Raw genomic sequence first — 19592 nt, 5'->3', positions numbered from 1 at the left:
AGTGAGAACGAGTGGGGTGAGAAATGACAACCATGGGAAAAGAAAAACAAAAAACAGCCAAAACCCAAAAGACCTGGATTTAGAGGTAAGCCACAAAGAAAAAAAACAAGTTCACAGAACAAACAAATGCGGCTAAGTTGAGAGAAGTAGACAAGCCAGAGTAGTTCTAATGGGATTTCTCACATTTGTTCATTACTATTGATGCCTTTGAAACAACCAACAAAGCATAATATAAGGCACTACTTCTTTAGTCTTAGCCACAGCTAAATCATTTCAGTAAAACTTCAGTGGTGTGACAAGGTTTGCACAGTCTACTGCCAAAGCCTTTAAAAGAGGCCCATTAGGTACATGGTGAAACAAAAACAAACCTCCAAAGGACTGAGTTACACCCTTACTCCACCCCTCTACCTGGCTAGTGATCACACAGATGCAAGTTACTTTGTGAAACTAACTTCAGTTCAGGCAACTTCTGTGCCAGCACGCAGACATGAAAAATGCACCAGCTTGCTGGCAGGGAGCCCTCAATGGAGTTGACAAGACCCATGAAGAGCGCTTAGATTAGAACACAGTTGGGCTTAGGAGGTTGCTTTTATTGTGCCCACTGGATAGCCTCTAGAGGCAGATCGTCTGCACCAGCAGGGTATCAGATACACAAGTACTCTGCTGCAGATTTCCAGCTCACAAAGACCTGGATTCAACAGACACGCTGACCTTTGAGTTTCCAATTATCTTTAATACTCTACAGCCAATTAGTAAACAAATAAGAGTCACATTTGTACTGCCTGTGAATATAACCAAATGCTCTCAGTTCCCTGATTTCCCTGCTTTTAAACTGCAAATTTAAAAGAGCAGCAAAATCTTTTTTCCTTTTTGTAGGTTGGATAAAGATTAGTTTAGAGGAGCGCTTATTTTTTTTTCCCATCTATCCACAGCATAAAACCTTTCACATTTCCCGTGATCCACAGAATCACAGAATATCCCGAATTGGAAAACCCAGAAGGATCACTGAGTCCAACCCCTGGCTCTACACAGTACCAGTTGAATTCCAAACCCTATGTCTGAGAACACTGTCACAGGATACTCCAGTACTGGGCCATGCCCACTGCCCTGGGCAGCCTGTTCCATGCCCATTGTTCTCCGGTGCAGAACCATTCCCTAACCCCACCTCCCATGGTACTGGTTAATTACCAAAAAGTAGCCAGTGAAAAAACACAGACTTTTTCACTGATATTATTGAGGAGAGATTTTTGCATCAGGAAAATGTGACAAGGATTGGCCAAATCTGATTGCATGGCAAGATTTATTTTGGAGATCTTTAAGCTCGTGGACAGGTTTAAAGCAACACTAATGGATGATAGATTAAAGCATGATAGTGCTTTAATTTCCACAGAAAGCCAAGTTAGGTGGCAAAAACCTTGCCTAGCAATTTTCTATTCCCCTCCTCTATGCAAACTCATCCCTTAATGTTGTCCACACAAAGCAAACATATTGGTATTTTTGGAAAGCCCCCAACAACAAACACCACATTTCATCTCTAGGCATTAGTATTCACTAATAGCATGAACCTTTGCCTAGCACATAATTAAGTGGCTTTGAAATTATGTCATTAACTGAAGGAGCATCGTATCTTTTCCCGTGTTTGTATTTAGTTTCAAATCTACCAGCCACAACAATAGAGTGGGAAAGCTCCTGCTGTGTACGAGAACCTGGCCTTGCAGGCTCCTTATGGAGCTCCTGTTAGTCAGGGGCTGCACCATATAGAGACTCAATAAGCAATGACATCTGTATTCCTGACAGTTTTATTTCTCAAACGCCAGCCTCCTCACTGCAAGTTTCATTTTACTTTTTACTCTGGAGAAAAGACAAAGCCTGAACATAACAGGTGCTCTCTGGAACACCCAGGACACATATGAGAACGTGTGTGTGGTCCCCCTCACCAGTGCAAGATAAAACAGCTTTCTGGAAAATGAAGAGTTTTTCTAAGCAGAAAAGCCTTTATATTTACACTAATCTGACACAACAAGGTCCTCTTAGTTAAAAAGAACAGTATTCACACAGGAGCCCAACCAAGTATAACTATATTCCCATGAAGATTTTATCCTTGGTCTGGACAAATAGTCCAATGAACACCATACAGCAAAGCTCTTAGCTGAATCTGTACTTCTGAACAGTGAAAGCAGTTTTGTTTACAAAATTCTGAAATGATCTCTTAAATTCTTCCCCTCTCTCTTGCATGACGGTTTATTTTCAGTGTAATTCACCAGAGCAGCTTTCAAAGCAGAAGAAAAAAAGCTGTTTTCCCAAGGGAGGAGGAGTATCAGTTAGATCACAGAAAGCAAACGGCTTAGTCTGGTTTGTAATTCACTTAAGTTCTGTTTCAGGTCTTGCACATCCTTATGTGGCATCATCCTGCCTTCAGATAGTAAAAGCAAGCTTTCCTCCTTCAAGTCTCCTACTGTTATGGAGTACATGTGGTCCAGTCCCAGCCTGTCATCAGCATGAGTATGTTTATTGCAACTCATCTTCCTCTGAAAAGCCCATGACCTTGACAGCTCCAGCAAATCTTACAAAGGGTAATGAAAGTAGTGAAGTGTTAAAACTGTAATGTTCTTCTGTCTTTGCCTCTCTCGCTATCAGTTGTCTGTTTGTCTCAACAACAACAAACAAACAAAAAAAGCAAACCAATTACTATGAAGGAAAAGGATATCAGTAACAGCTTTCTTTCCAGTGTTACAGCCTAGCAGCTAAAATCATGCCAAAGAAAAGAAATTTAGAAGAAAAAAAAAAACCAAACAAGCTAAGGAACAACCAAACAAACAAATGAGAGCAAGGAGGGAAATGACCTAATAGGATAGGAAGCACAACTTTCAGAGCAGCCCTCGTATTTAGATTAGATATTAGGATAAAATTCTTTACCGTGAATGTGGTATGGCACTGGAACAAGACACCCAGAGAAGCTGTAGATGCCCCATCCCTGGAGGTGTTCCAGACCAGGTTGGATGAGACTTTGAACTAAACAGTCTGTAAGGTCTCTTCCAACACTATGATTCCCATCCTGTCATAAGCCCAACTGCTTGCTGACAACAATGCCATAATTAAGATGATAGCACTGGGCATTCTCTGAATTACTGGATTAGAGTAGCAGAGCTCTCTGTATTTAAACCTTTCACCCCATTCAGATAATTTAAATAATTCTGTTCATGACCTGTTTATGCTACTCTTCCTCAAAGTATTCAAAATTTATAGCAACACGAAAAAGCGAACTGCACTGCACTTAGGTTGGTACTAGTCTTAGCCTAATAAACCATTGCTCCAACATTACCTCAACTCCCTGTACCAGTCCTCTAGTCCATCATCATCTTAAAAATAGCATTTAGAAAACAAAACAAAAAAAAAAATCCACCAAAAAACAGCAAATAAATCACCAGATTAAGGAAAGGCAGTCAAGTATTTGATTTCCAGACAGCCAGCCTGAAAACACTAAGTAGCCGGATTCCCAACGGAAAGCACATAACAGCAACCAAATATTATACAAAGGTTTTCAGCCTAAATGGTGAGCTCCAAATTACAGTTAAGTTGAGAAAAATCATGCAGAATTTCAAGAAGACAAGAGTCGCATTTCTCTCATTTTTTCCCCCTTTAAATACAGCACATGAAGTTAGAAGCCTGCTGACTGCCCATGTAATTCCTTCTCTGCATTTTCCATTTATCATAGTCAATATTTGATCTGGACAGTGCTGCCTCTCCAGACTTCTGATGTTTACTTTTATCTGACTTTTACCATAACATGGAGTGCACTCTACACTGTAGAGGAGATTCCTCCAATATTTAAGAAGATGAAGTGGAAAAAAAACAATAATAAAGTATAAACATCTCCTCATTTAATCCCACAGAGGTGCCCACAATTGGCAATTCCAAGTTGTGATTCACCCCCACTAAGGAAACAATTAAAACTAAAATTGGGAATGTTCATTTTCTAGTGGGGGAAAAAAAAAAAGAGGTATAAATCACAAGGGTATGACTGTAAAAGCATAATGCAATGAAAAAAGATGGAGTTTTCCATAGTTCAGTTCTAATGCCCTGCTTAAACTGCTTTCCTTATATGTTCTTCCATGTTCAGAGCAACAATTTCCAAGACTCCATGGCCATAACACAGCTGGTTGTACAGAAAGGATGCTTAGTAAAAAAAGAGATACTCTATCCAATACTCCAAATAAAAATCAGATATAGGTTTTCTTCCTGGATGAATAGCACAAAGCTGAACAAAAGCTAAGTCTGGGAGCAGAATAAATACAATGTCTTGAACTCAAATTGCAATAGACTAGTTAGTAGATTGGCTGTATTCACACCTCTTTTTAGGTGTGGTGCATTAGGTGCACTAAGTCTTTTTCAATAAGTGAGAGAAGAAAATTTGCTTGCATGGAAATAGAGAAAACAAGGAGAAACAACTGATGCTTTTTGGAGGAGATAGGGGAAAGAAGAAATAAAAACTTCTTACCTAATAGTATTTTACACGCTTAGCCAATCTTCTGCCCCAATTTCAGCTGAGCCAATGCTCAGAAACAGACCTGTGTCTTCAGGAACTTTCCCGCACTGGGTATGATAGTTTTCTTTCTCTTTCCCCATGCCTTGCTCAAGATCTGCTCCTGACTGGTGCTGCTTTCCAAAACACCTCTCTCGCTGGCTGCTGGTGGCAGACACTGCAGGTGCACTCAGCTGGCGAGGAATGCACAAATGTTGAACAGACTGCTCCCTCCTCCCTGGGGGCTCTCAGTCACCACCAAGGCTGGCTATATGAATGTCCAAATCATCGTCAAGCCTTTCCACAATCAGAAATATATACCATCCACAGAAGCCTCTACTTCCATATGAGCTTGTTTGGAAGACTACTTAAGTGCACTACTTCAGCTCTGCCTTCCATTCCTTTTTTTTCTATTTCCTGAGACACAGAGGTAAAACAAGGTTGTATACAAATTCATTTAAAAAGAAAACAAATGATGCAGTTACTCAATCCTTTATTATGCATGGAAAAAAAAACCTTTGCATGAATCAGTAATTCTTTTCTCCTTATTCTTAATGAGACAACGCTATAGATTGTTCTAGCGAAAGAGCAGTGTAAGAACAATGTGAGGAGTATCAATTCCTTCAATGCTACAGGTGCAAGGATTTGGCCACATCCTTTCACGTGGTATTGTGAAGTCAACAACTGGACTGCGGTTGAATTGTCAGGAAGAATGGCATCTGAAGAAGGTACACATGATCAACCAACCCAAGTTCAAGGAACACCATAAATGGTTTGAGATTAGCTAGCCAGAAAAGCCTGCAGATCCTCCAAGACACTGGGTTATCTTAAGGGGAAGTGTTGGCACTTAGAGACTGACTCATGGAAGCGCGACTAAAGCAGCTCTGTACGGCATTGTTAGAGAACCACTGACCCAGAAAGGCACTAAAGCAAAGCTGGACACAACGCTCCCAGCGCAGGCACTCAGCTCTGTGCTCTGCTGCTGGAAGGGAGACGCTGCACAGAGCTCTGCAATTTCACAGTCCACATACACAGCTAAGAGAGCTTTTGTGCTTACAGTGAAATGAAAATTTCTGCTTCCCTTCTTACCTTCTCTTCAAGCCTCAAGTTAAAAGCTCTCTGTTGCTTTCCTGCTTTCTCTTCCCCCTTATTTTACCTTTCCATAATGATTTGATGTGATTAATAGTGATTCACAGTGATTAAACTCTGTGTGTTTTCCTGTAAACCTCTGACTTTCCTGGCTTTACTGGAACGTTGCTGAAGGCCCCCCTCCCAGTCCTCTCATCCCCAGAGATGGAAGCATATACAACTTTGTCTGAGCAACACCCTGAATAAGGCCGCACTTGTGTTCTTAAAAGAGGCATCCAGCCAGCTGGAGGTTTCTTTATGGCTTCACTAAGTGCAAAGTCTTTCAGATTTGCAGACTGAGCCAAAAGCCTGACCTACCATGCCCTTGTGGGACCAGCGATACTCTTGCACTACTTGAGAAAGAAAATACATGTTCTGTCAGGTTAAAAGCTTGTGACACGGCACTTAACTATTATCACTGTATGATACTATCAGTGTTTCAAGAGATGAAACAGCAGGGCCCAATGTGCAGGACTAATTTTTTTCTTCAAGAGTTTGGATCAACGATGCTGCGTGTTAAGGCAAGTGGGAAAAAATTATGCAAAAGCATAAGGACTGCTGAAGCTTTATACAACACCTAAACGTCAGTGTGAGAACTTGATCTAATGCTCAGCACAACCAGCAGAAGTATTTCCACTGAATTCAACAAGCAGAGGGTCAGGATTTAATCTTATGTTGTGCTACTATGCACACATATATTTAGGTATAAAATAACCAGGACATGCAGTATTAAAACACACACACACACACACTTATATTATTATTTATTTTTTGCATGGAACTATCTATTCATTACACATGAATCACAGCAAAGTTGGTTTTCTGTTTGTTTTTTTTTTTCTTCCCTTTGTTTCTTTTGGTTTTAGTATCATAAAAACATTCTTCTACCTTGGGACTCAACCATTGCCTGTTCTTATCTCTTCTCCCCTCCACAATACAAGAAGAGAATTTGTAGAATTAACAACTAACCAAATCCCTTTCAATTTAGGCTCACTCTGTTTAGGTATGCTGACATTCATATCTTCTACTCATTTTTTGAAAATGCACGTTCCTTTAGATTTACAATAGAAGAAGTTGGTAACCCCTAAGTTACTTGGTAAATTGGCAAAACACTCAGTGGAAACTGCCTTTTTTTATATCCTTGCAGTTTGAAGAGAAATTTTCCCTGTCCTAGAGTTATTTAGCAGACCATCTTCTTTATGAATTGCATATCCCTTGCAACCAGCTCTTGAGAACATCTACGCTCCTGTGGACTCAGGCCGTTGCAGATTATAGAGCTTTTCATGGAAAACACTTTTTTTCTGATTCTTACCCTGCAGCTTAACTACCAATCCAACCTGAGTATGAAAGCAGACAAAACGGAAATCACTCCAAATAACAATGTTCAAATCACTTAGTACTTCTAACCACTATTTTCTCCAGGCAACGGCTCTGCTATCTCACCCTCAACCCTGACTCAAGTCTGACTCATCTGTCAAAAGAAAAGCAGAGCTGTTTAAATGAAATAGCATTTAAGTTCTACATCCACAGAATAATAGCAAAGATCTCACCAAAACAGGGTAATTTTTTTTTTTCTTGCAGAACAGGGAAACTGAGGAACAGAGCACAGACACTGGGGCAGCAGCAGAACCCAGAATGGGAGGTAAGAGGCACGGAGTGCACAGACACCTACCTGCTGCCCATTTCCCCAAAGCACTCTTTTCTGCCTGCTCATGATACCTCAGAGCTTTTGGCTCACATGGAGCTCAGGACTGCGCTTCCTGAGGTTCTTGGCATAGCCACGATGAGACTGTGGCATTCTCATAATCTTTGTCTTCCAGCTGCAATCCTTTGTCACCACAGATACGAATTACAGTATATTCAATACACAGCACTTTCAACTGGATGATTATTTGACGCAAAAACAGTTTCTCAGTAAAAATCACTGTTCTTTCCTGTTTCTAGTACCATACATTCTTATGAATTCCAACACGCAGTAAGTTCGGTATCTTTTCCACCAAAGGACATCCCACTCTGCATCACAAAATTAAGGAAAACATTCTTCAGCATGAAGCCTAGTTCTTCCTTACCACGTAGAACAAGAACAGTTCTTTCAACAAAATCAGATCTTACAGCTTATCAAACTGGTCTCTTCTCCATTTTAACAGTGGCTGGATGATAATTTCTGTCCTATCTACTGCCTTTCTTGTCTATCTCAGCTGGACTCAAGCTAATAAGCTTCTCATTAATGAAATGACTACGCCAAGGTACTGGCAGATGGCTCTGTGTTCCAAGCACATCTTTCCATTCCCTCCCTCCCAGAAGTCCTAATCTATACACAGTGTAATCGTCACAAAAACATATGCTCCCTGACAGAAAGCTCCCCTTCCATTATCTCTGTACTCCAGGGGATTGACCCCTGAAACTCAGGGACATGAGGCAACTCCCTTCCTATTCAAGTATCAGTTTCCTATGTGCCTAAAAACACACTCACCAGGTTCTGGCCAAAGTGCCTGTACAAGGCTTAAAAAACCCATGCTAATCTCCCTCACCATACTACTGTCCCTATTATATTCCACTACTAAGTAAAAGGCATATACCATACATATCTGTACTATAAAAACCTGAAGTAATGCATATATGATATTTCTTACACTCAGTAATTTGCCACTGATTTATTTACAGGCCCCTGTGGCAGTACATGAGCCTCCCTCTCAGAAAAATGACACTGTAATTTATTATGTTCGTTACCCATAAACCTCTTGTGTAACACTTCCATTTAAATGCTGAGTGAGTCAGTCACTAATTTTGTATCTCATATATCTTAAAATAATCTATTTGTATCATCTGTTGGTTCCCTCTCCCTCATCAATTTAATCAGATTATTGTGATTGATGAATTCATTAATATGGTCATCATATCCTGAGTGCACAGCAACATCTACAGAAAGTTGCTCTTCCTTCCTGAACCTCTATCTCCCTTCTGCATAACGAACAGAGGAGCAGATGAACACTACCAGTTTTGCAGTTGTCTGAAGGACTGCACAAAGGTTAGCTCTTGACATTTGGAATCAGTTTGGCAGAACCTCCTAAGAAAAGGCTGAGGGTAGGGATGGGCACTCACAGGCAACCATAATGTGAAGGGTTGCTTTAGCTCCCCATATTGATTCTGAGCCTTCTGAAAAGTCATTCTCCAGAGGAAGAGAAAATTTGATTGTCAGTTCTCTTCTGCATTTAATCCCAACAGTACTGAACAGTTTTCTTCTACAGCTGATAGAGGAAGGCATCAAAAGAAAACAGAAAAGCTTCTCTTTAACCTCTGCTCCTTCCTCTTCAACTTCAAGTTATCAGACTTTAAACTAAGACCCTTCCTCACTCCACAACACCTTCAGTTAGTCCTGACTGTTGTACAGAATAACTTGAGCTTCACAACTCCAAAGCTATATAAAGGATGGAAGAGTTCAAAAGCATGCTCATAATTCTAGATTGAAACAAGCAACCAAAAAAATAGGTCAAATACAAATAACAGTGGACAAGAAAAAAAGGCTGTTAAATATTATTTAGTCAGGGGTAAAGATAGCATAATTATACCTTATATTGCTGTAGCTTTTTTCAACCAAAAATAAAGAAGCCAAAGCACTTTGATAGCACAACTTCCAAACCATCTCAAACAGTAAACAAAAGGAATACAGGAGGAGCACGGCACTTACCGTGAAAAACAGACTGCAGAAAAGTATGCAGCAACACTGCTCAAGTACCCAGGCGTTGCGACTGCCTGAGGAGGGTGGTATAAATGACAGCCACCTGTGCTCACTTGTTGCCTAAAAACTGAACTGGCAATTGAGACATTTCTGAGCTGTAACTTTGTACCTTTCTAAAAAAGTTATAAAACAGATTAAAAAGGTAACAGTTAAAAATACGGTAAGGTACCACATTCCTACTTCAGAAAATCTCGTCTCTACCTTCTGCTGACTGCCAGAGCAACACCCGAGTTGATACTGAGTGTGAGAGGATCAAAAAGATCCATAAGCATCTGTAGAGAACACAGAATTTGAATGAGGATTATTTTGGGAGGACAGCCAGCCTGGTAAACAGCAGCAAGCAAACAGGAAAGGCTACTTGTTGGAGGCAGAAATGCACAACAGGCTTCCAGAAACTAAACACACCATATGTAATTAAAGCAATTTATTACAGCTATGTGGCTTCACACATTTGTAAATGCATTTTCCCCTTTTTAGTCTCAGAGTGATGTGCTTATTCATGCAAAATGAAAGGAAATATGTAAACAGTTTTGAAAATACAAGCAGAAAGTGTGAGAACAGAACATCTGATATGGCATTATCTTGCAAATGTCTCCAGATTCCTCTCTGGTCACTGTGTGGGCAGGGCAGCAAATTCCCAGGACAGAGCAGGGGTGGGTGGGAGAAGGGGACTGTAAAGCTATTCATCATGAACTTCGTTTCGCATTTTCCTGTTTATTAGTGATCTACTGCAGCTCCCAGGATGAGGGAGAGCTTGTTCTGGCAGGAAGCACAGGCACAAGGAGCCTGCAAGGCTGAGGGCACCCCAAGGAGGCTGTGCTGGGGAGCTGGGAGCTCTGTTGGAGCACGGCCTGAAGTGGCGATGGCCCAGGTTGCCCACAGACTACTGCCTGCCCTGCCAGGGCTGCTGCCCAGCCTCTCGTTTGGATGCACCCTTAGTAGTCAGTCAAGAGGAACATTAATAGCTCATGATGAAGTTCTTGAAAGCTAGGCAACTCTTTCCCTAGCCCTCACATACATAAAAATAGAAGTTACATCACCATGATTGCCTAGGCTTTCACTGACACCAAGGAAGTTAGGAGATGTAGGCAACAGCACCTTGGGACAGATGAACTGAAGAGGACAATGAAGAATCTGTCTTCACAGCCGTACTGACAAACAACACCTATAGGCATCCAACACTGAAGAAATAAAACATTTCCATATTGCATCATACATCTGGCTGCTATAAAACAGAGGAACCATCCCACCGACCTTTTGCTCTGGCAAGCATCAAAGAATTCCCCATTACACAGCATGCCGACAGATGAAGATACTGGTAAAAGTGAGACAAAACAACAACAACCTTCAGAGAAAGGATTCTGCCCTTAGGTTTTTCCTCTCAACTATCTCCTGCCACCAGTTACTCATTCTCATGCTTATTATATTATATCCAGACTTCTTGTAGCAGTGACCAGCTCTCTAGCCAACCCAACACGATCAAGCAAGTCCTGATGACAACAGTGGGTCTTGAAGCTGTAATATGGAAGTAATGCACAATTGCTGACAAGTGGATAATAAGCCCTGAGCAAATAACAGACAGCCACTGTTGCAAGCTGGCTATGGACAGAGCAATACTGAGTAATGCCCACAAGGTAGGTGGTAAAGGAAAATGGGGGGAGACGCATCTGGATAACTGGTTTATCTGAGCAGTCCATTGTTATCCAGGTACCCTCCATAGAAGAGGGACGTGGAAATGACAGAGCTCTCACTTAGCCCTGGCCCCTTTCAAAACGTCTCCCTTCTCAAGAATATCAGTGGATCCTACTAAAGTGGTAAAAGACAGCGTTTGAGATCTTCTGAACTGAGGGTTAATTTCTGTCCCGGTTTTAGACCAGAAACATCTGGGGCACAAGATCCAGATGCAGAATGACACATGGTGTAAGAAAGACAGAAAATTACTATGCCGTGTAAGAAAAGAATGATGAAACAAGCAAAATCAAAGCGTAGTAGAATGACAGAAGTCAACGGACTGTGATCATTTTGGGTTATAAATCAGGGAATACCACATTAATGAGGTAGGAAAACATTTGTAATATGCAGAGAATTACTAAGACTCTAATACAAACATTCACTACTATGAAAAAAACAATCTAATCCATATGGAAACAACCTTCAATTATACAAACCATAGTACAAAATAGAGGATACAAAAATTCATGAAAACTGGCATGCAACACTGACACTAAGCAATTGTCAGTAACAACTGATAAAACTGTAGCACCAGTGAGCAGCAAATGTATCTATTTGATCTAATCAAACTAGCAGTAGAAAAATTAATTTTAAAGACTTGTAGTAGCAAATGGGATCTGAAGCAGAAGAAATGATGGCACGGTGAGCTTTAGATTAATAAAATCTGACTTCTTCAGCTAGAAAACGAGTTGAAATGAAGGATTTTGTGTATGCGTGTGTGCTGCATTCACAAAGCACCCAAAACAGCTTGCACGTGACCTGTGATGAGGACACTACGTACTTAGGCAATACAAATCAACTGTAATCCAAACAATAATTTACATATATATTCCCTTCAGGAGACCTGAACTAAGAAGAAACAGAATGCAGCATTCTATTTTAAAGTTATTAAAAACACAGTACTGAAAATGTGGAAATTATAAACACTCATACTGTTTATTTTAACATATGTATATAAATGGTTGTTAATTAATTACTAACTTAAAAAAAAAAAAAAGGAAAAATAGACACCTTTCTTCATTGAGCTGTGTGCTCAACAGTGACAGTAAAATGCAAATTAAGTTATATAAACATGTATAAGGAATTAAAAGGTGAGCAATACAAAAAGAATTAGCATGTTCTCTCCCCTGTGACACTGGTTAGTTCTTACTGCTTTACCCTACAACAACAGAAGAACGTCATGGATTGAAACTGTTTGAAAAGAAATAATGAAGAAAACAATGTAAACTCTGCTTGCACTCTCTCCTCTCTCAAAATCACAAAGGAGACAGGCTCAAGAAATACACAAAAAAGTCCAAAACAGTCAACAAGAGAAACCAAACAGATTAAGAGCCATTAGATTGTTTTTCTAACAAAAGAACAGGAGAACATGCAGTGAAACTCAGAAACACACAATGAAACCACAGCAGTAAAGGCATAGGGAAAAAAAAAACGGCTGATTTGAGATTATCTAATTTCACAACATACCCCATTAGCTGGTAGTCCTCATCTGACATTAACAGTGATGTTAAGAATAGTATGAAATACTAATATTTATAATAAGCATATTTGAATTAATATTAATAAGCATCACAAAGCACAGAAACCCGCCTGCTTCAAGGCACATGTTTTCTGCTCCTGAAGGTTCACAATAAACATCCAGGAAAAGTGTAATTTAGTCATCTTCTACAGATCTTTTTTTCTCAAAATTAAGAGCTACTGCTGATAACAGAAGGACTCTGAATGTTGATGGACAGATGCTCTGATCCACTACATGCATTGGAAGAGACACAAAAGTAGCGGTTTCTTATGCAGGCACAACATGTTTGTAAATTACATCACTGCAGCCACAGTGATATAAAGTCTTATGAAGTGTGACACACAAATACAGAACAAAAAAAAAAGTGTGTAGTTCAAAGATAAGAAGAGAGAAAACAAATATATATAGGTAAAGCTGCAACAGAAAATGAGAAAAAAGGCCTGGAACAGCAGTCTTATTTTTTTTAAATAAGGTTTTTTTTTTCTAGGTATTTTGAAGATTTGTTGAGAGACCTTCCTAAGCATGAGTAGCAACACAGGAAGGTGAAAACTTTGACAGTTTATGAAGTTAGGAATGGAGGCTGTTATTGCCTCCATTGCCTCCACTGTAAAACAAGCTATATGGTGCCACAGAAAAAAAAAATGACTTATTACTTATTTTTTTAATGAGGAATAATAGAGTATAAAGGAAGGGGCAATACAATCAAAACCCCGGGTCAAAGAAGTGATGTTGGCAACAAATTTCCAAATGGCAACGGCAGCAGAAATGCAGCATTTTCTCAGACAAGAGAGTGAGGCATGACTTTTTTCTCTTAGAAAAATAAAGGGAAGAAAAAAAAAAAATACATCGTTACAGTTCAGACATACAGACCTATCTTTTAAGTTCTGTATTAATTCAAATTATGGGCTTGAGTAATGGGTAGTGACCAAAAAGGAAGCTTTTTTCCTCTCTCGAGCTCTAATGGAAAAGAAGACTATATAAACACAGGAAAACAAACAGTTTGAGTGTCAGAACTTCAAAATGCTCCCAGCAGAACAGCAAAATCAGATAATGGCTATATGAAAACAAAATGCTGAGGTATCTAGTGAAAGCCATGAGCTATAAAGACTAAATGGACCATCAACAGAGAATACCTTCACTGAGCCCTGCTACTTTCAGTAGTCCCCCAATTGGGAGCAAGTGTTGTTCTAACAGTAGATGTAGGTACTCAGCAAGACCATGGTGAAAAATGCAAGATATGAGCCAAAATATAAAAGGTCCTCCCTCAACCACAGTAGTAAAGGTACAGGGGAAAAAAAAAAAGAAAAAAAAAGCAATACAGCAGAACAGCATACAAAAACACAGATGCCATTTTGAATTTAATATTAAAGATGCTGTACAGCAGCTAGGAACTAGAAACACCCAAGAGAATTAGCAACAGAATTATTGCCAAAATAATGTTAAGCATGTCTCTGACAAGGTGAAGGAGTGACATGTAGAAGCACCAGCAGTATGTCATATTCATCCCACTCTGAGGGAAATAAATGACCTCTGAATGCAAAATATACCTGAGCAGTGAACTGGGTTAGAGTAACAGATTTATTTCAGATATACATTCTGTGATATCTCCACTACCCTAATTAATATATTAAATACTTAAGCAAAGCTGGAAAATTATCAGCCAAACTTCAGCAGCAATCATTTTCTGGGTAGTCCTCTTGATCTTCTTGAGAGCGTAAAATGATACAGTGTGAAAAATGTTTCAGACAGCTCTACCAATATAAATCCTTTATGGTTTTCCTTAAAATTCTCACGTAAGAAGAATAGTATTCATCTAAAAGCCATATTCTTTTCCTAACTGCTCCAGTCCTTATTTCATATACCTTAAAATTTCTGTTGTAACTGAAGGGTAAGGACAGACATACCTGAGACTTCTAAAATTGCCAGCTTTGATACCAACAGTACAGCCTCTTTCTTCAGCAGCAGCTGCTCGAGAAGTTAAAAAGCTACATTCATGTACATAGACACACAAAGCTTTGAAGTGAGCGAAATCTGAATGCAAGGAGTTCACTGTAAGAAGAAGCAACAGGCAGGAAACAGTTCCTGCAAATTCTGCCTGATGATTTCATGCTTTCTGCTGTATAAGCTGTTCCCCTCACTTCGAATCCCTTTAATTTCATAAACCCACACCAGCAACAAGAAATAGTGACCACCACCACCACCATCACCACCACTATCACCAACTGCTGGTCCTGCAGAAAGTATGGGGTGACAGAGAACGGGACTTTGGCTGTTTGCCACGTGCTATTCACCAGTGCTTTGTGTGGTCAGTAGGGATACCTGTAAAAAAGAAAAAAACTAAAATACCACCATCAAAAAAAGAAACACTCTAACCCTGTGCTCTCATGTCCTTTCCATTCCAACTGTTTCAGCTTCAGAGGAGACAGGGATCATGACAGTAGCTGTTCCACCTCTTATGGCTACTCCTCACCAGAAACAACTCATTTGGCACAATGCCTCATAGTCTGATGGTACCTCAAGGGCTAGTTTCATCAAGGGAGGATGAACAAAAAGCTGGAGGGTGACCCCAGACTACAGTCATGGGCTGTAGTCCCACCATATCTGAACTTAGTGAGCAAAGCTGTGTGTTGGTGATGAGGTACACTGACAGTCATAGGCGAGGCAAGTGATGAACTCGGTCCATGGGTCATCCAAGAGTTCAGTCAGGAGCAAAAGGAGACCAGGCCAAGAAGGGACAGGAGACACATCACTTACTGTGTGGTTTCAAGGCCTGTTGAGAAAAAAAAGTCTGGAGACAAAAGAAGAGACAGGCACACCCACCACACCACTCAAGCCATGACCCATGATGACTGAACGCCCAAGTCTGAGCTTGAGGGCTGTCCCCAGAGCCCTGGTCACAGTGTGCAGATAGGGGTCATGGGTGAGGCTGCTCCAGGCACTCCTACCTCCAAGATTAACATGTAGCTGGTTTCTGCAGCCTCTGACTGAAAGGAAGGACTGTGTACATGACATCTGAAGGGACATACAGATGATGTGCCAAAGGTTCAGTATCAAGGATGGTTTGTATTTACAAATTCTACTGTCCTGATAGGAATATATGCAAAATTACAGATAACTGAAAGCAGTTTTCCCCAAGAGAACACAGATAAAAATATAGATGTAAGAGCAGTTTTTCCTAATTATGTACACACATTCCTATCAAACACTTGTTATTTTTTTTTAACCACTCTGAAGTGCTCTCTCCTGTATTTGCTTCTCCAACTCATATCAGCCTTTCCATTCCAGTGCAATCTCCACTCAACTCTATCTTAAAATGCGGGAAGCAGTGCTGTGCCTCTAGCAATCACCATCCCAAGTGCTATAAAACTCTCTCAACAATACAAGCAATACACCTATGTGTTTTTTAGGTGCTTTGCTATTGTCTCTCACAGCCTTGCAGGACAAATGTAAGGGAAGGGAGCCCTGCCTGCAAGTGAAAACAGTCCTGGAAGTTCAGAGATGGGAAAACAGTGAGGAGGTAGGACATGAGCAAGAAACAGCAAACCTAACAGAAAATAACATCTTCTGAACCAATTCCTTCCATATAAGCAGCCCTGGGCTTGTCTACCACTGCTTTTCTACTTTTAAAAATGTCCTCTGTTTCACTGCTGCCAGTGCCTGCAGGAGTTGCTGTGTAAAGTGCTGGTCCCTACCAGTTTCCCAGGCACAGCCATTGTGTGTGCACACCAGTCTGAATGAGAGATGCTCATTTCCCTTTTACCTGGGATCGCCTTGCTTTGTAACAACTTATAAGCACGGATCAAAGTTTGAAAATAGGAATTACGTACTTCTCTGCATGTCTGAGGAAAAATCCAAGCCCAATAGTTTCATTTCATATGTTTAATTAGACCATGAAGAAAAATAATATGGATGCAGAAAAACAACTGCATTCTACAATGCACTGATTTTTATCACATCAAACTGCAATAATGATTAAATTATCAATTAGAAATCATACTCCTAGATTTTCTTTTTGGTCAAATAGCTTAAAAATAAAAAAGTACACAAAGTTCTAATCAATGCTCAGCCAACAGTTGCAACACGCTGGCCTCTACCTTAACTCAACGTAGCTCTAATTTCAAAGCCTGCTTAGAACTCTACAAATACCGACATTATTAAGCATAGCAGGCACACAGAACACTCAAATGGAGCCAGCATGCTTTATGTGAAACTCAGGCACTGCAGTCCCTCCCCTGTTTTTCCCAGGCTATGCTTACCTGTTCTCCAGAGCAGGACTTTCCTGTCGCACTTCTTCTGACAGAGAGTGGGAGTGGTGCTTCTCTGCTCTCTCATCCTCTGACTACTGCTTTTTATTTCCCACTCACTTTCCCTATTTACCGACTGCAATGGAAGCTAAGCACGTAGCTTCTTTGTTTCAAGTCCCCGACTGGCACCTTACCCCTCACAGCTCCGCGGGCACCTTCCCAATTGCCAGGGGGAGGACGTGGCAGCTGGACTGAAATCCCAGCAAGGCTCTCCTGCCCGTGTACGGAGGTGAACAGGACCCCACCACTGCTGACTGTGCTGGGGGCGGGCACGGGGCTCCTGCCTGACTGCACCGCCTTGTGTCATTTTAAAGAGACTGTAACCGAGCTGTCTTTAAACTGGCAGCATACAAGGAATTCGCAAATATTACCTACGGAAGGACAGAACTTCCCCATAAAGCAATACAGAGATCATTCACAAAATTAACCAAGAGCAGATACAAAAAGCTCCGTCACATAAGATTACAGGCATGCAGTGGGAAAACCTGGACTGCCAATGCCCTTCACAGAGACTTTTTGGATCTTCTGGCACCTTTTTTAATGCATTTTGTTACAGATTGCACATGCTGATTGACACTGTAGAAACAACACTGTCTTAAAAAAAATTATCTGCTATCAGCAGCAGCTGTAAAGATATGCCCTAAAAGAACAAGGGCAAAGAGTGTAACTGCTTAACTATTAAATATTTAGCATACTCCAAAAATAATACTAAACTTTCAATACAGTTTCTCAGCATCAACCAAAAGCTTCCATTAGTAATATTTGGATTTCAACAGTATCCAGCTACATCTACCAGCAAAAGAAATGCTCAGCAGCCTTGAATGGGTAAAACAGCAACAGCTCATTTTTCATGCAGCTATGAGGCTGCACAATCAAGAGCACAGTCCTAGCAGGACAACCTTCACAAGTCTTCAAAGCTATTATTTTCTTTCACTCCATCTTAAAGAGCCTTTTAAGGAGGAGGTTATGACACTCAGTGTACCACTAATAATCACTGCATTTCATGCATCATTTTTCTTTTTGTTTTTATTGCTGTCACTCAAACACCTTTAATTTCTCCTGAAAACTGGAGTCTAGAGATATACACTGTGCACTGAGGCCCTTCATTCCAAGCAGTCTTTTAATCAAATTATCATTAAGGCATATGTCAGGTGGCAAACACATCAAATTCTTGACACAAATCAATTCTTGATACAAACAAAGCAACTGCCTTCAGTCCATAAAACACATACTTTGCAGAGTTAAATTTGCAGAATGCTTTTTTTAACCTAAAAGTCATAGAGCTTACGCTTCTAGATAACAAATAACATATTATCCCTGAACATGATTTTCTGTAAGAGGAAAAGGAAAAAGAAGGAATAAGCCTGTGAACGCACTGGGCACACCTGTGTTCTGTTCTGTGCTCAGAAGTCAGTCAGTGCTTGGCACAGATACTGATTTTTCCACTGTGAGTTCTTTCCTTCCTCCAAAGTAACATATTTTAGTCGTACCTACAAAAGGTACATACAGTGAATCAAAGTTTGTGCACCAGCAAAGAACACTATTTAATTATTTTCTCTGCTCCCCTCCCAAAGTTGCTCTTAACTGCTGAGTGAGGTCATTCTCTGCTAGTTTGCCATAATCTGTTTTACATTCTGGATACTTGCTGTCAAACCTCAGAGGAGCTGGGGAATGGACAGGGAGTAAAAGCTGGATACAAGACACCTCCTCAGCACAAATATCCCAGATCAATTACCTATATAGATCCATTGCATTAAAAGCCTCCCGTTTCTGAGCCCTTCCTAAAAGCTCCCTTGAGCACACAGTCCAACTGTATATAACCATGGGATAAGTTAAAAACAGGAGGCAGAAGAAAATGCCTAAGGAAGTTTGCCCAAGAAAAAACACACAGCATCAAAGAAACAATCATAAACACAGCAATATCTACTACAACTAGGCTGGAATGACAGATTCTGATACTTAATCTACAAAGCATTGAGAAGACGTGACTACTACAGTCAATCTGAACATGCCAAAGCCTTCTATGGCAAAGTTTTTCTTAGCATCAACTGGAAAGCTCAGAGCACTAGCTGATCTTGCAGCTACCAGGTGTACCTTTTGATACTTGGAAGACATACTTGACGAGGAAGGTCCCTACAGAGGGACCTCAGGACCTTGCACATAAGTTCAAGTGCTCTTTGTATTTCCTGCAGAGTACTCTTGAGCACTCTTACATCAGCTCAGAGTTGAAATCTGTTTTTTCCCCTTTCAGATATGCTTCCATTCCCTCAACACACTGTCAAAATTATTACTTTGACAAGAAAATTTCAATATATAACCACAGGGTTAATTTCCTTTTACCTTCTACTACAGGAGTGCAGAGTGCTCAGCTTGGCTCAAAGGGCATGAATAATGTAAGAGGACTCCACTAGGAGGACCATTAATGTCTCAGAAAGGCTTCTATGATTCTCTCACCAGTTCTCATTTGCCGTATCTTTCATTTCCATTAAACGTTATAGCACCAGCACTAAATCAAACCCAAAGCTCTCTCACAGCTAGCAGCTCCCCACGGGCGGTGCCACCGACAGACTGCAGGGACTGAGGAGTCAGAGGGGTCAGGAGGGGAGCACTCTGCAGACCCTGGTAAGCTGCCAGCTTACCCAACTGACC

General features: G+C 40.6%; 1 protein-coding gene across 11 annotated transcripts in view; it reads right to left on the bottom strand.

The window, feature by feature from the left end:
* NDST2 (N-deacetylase and N-sulfotransferase 2) overlaps positions 1–19592 on the bottom strand; it is a 129813-nt gene that overhangs the window by 49060 nt on the left and 61161 nt on the right. The window contains exon 1 of one of the 11 annotated variants that reach the window (XM_090145027.1): positions 1036–1053. The exons of the other annotated variants lie outside the window; for them this stretch is intronic. The gene's annotated coding sequence lies outside the window, so the exon portion shown is untranslated. Of the gene's footprint in view, positions 1–1035; positions 1054–19592 lie in introns of those variants that run through there. 11 annotated transcript variants of the gene reach the window in all.

This window comes from Phasianus colchicus, chromosome 8, assembly GCF_987193195.1.
Source record: "Phasianus colchicus chromosome 8, bPhaCol1.hap1.1, whole genome shotgun sequence".
NCBI lineage: Eukaryota > Metazoa > Chordata > Aves > Galliformes > Phasianidae > Phasianus > Phasianus colchicus.
This window is presented reverse-complemented; position numbering and strand designations above follow the sequence as displayed.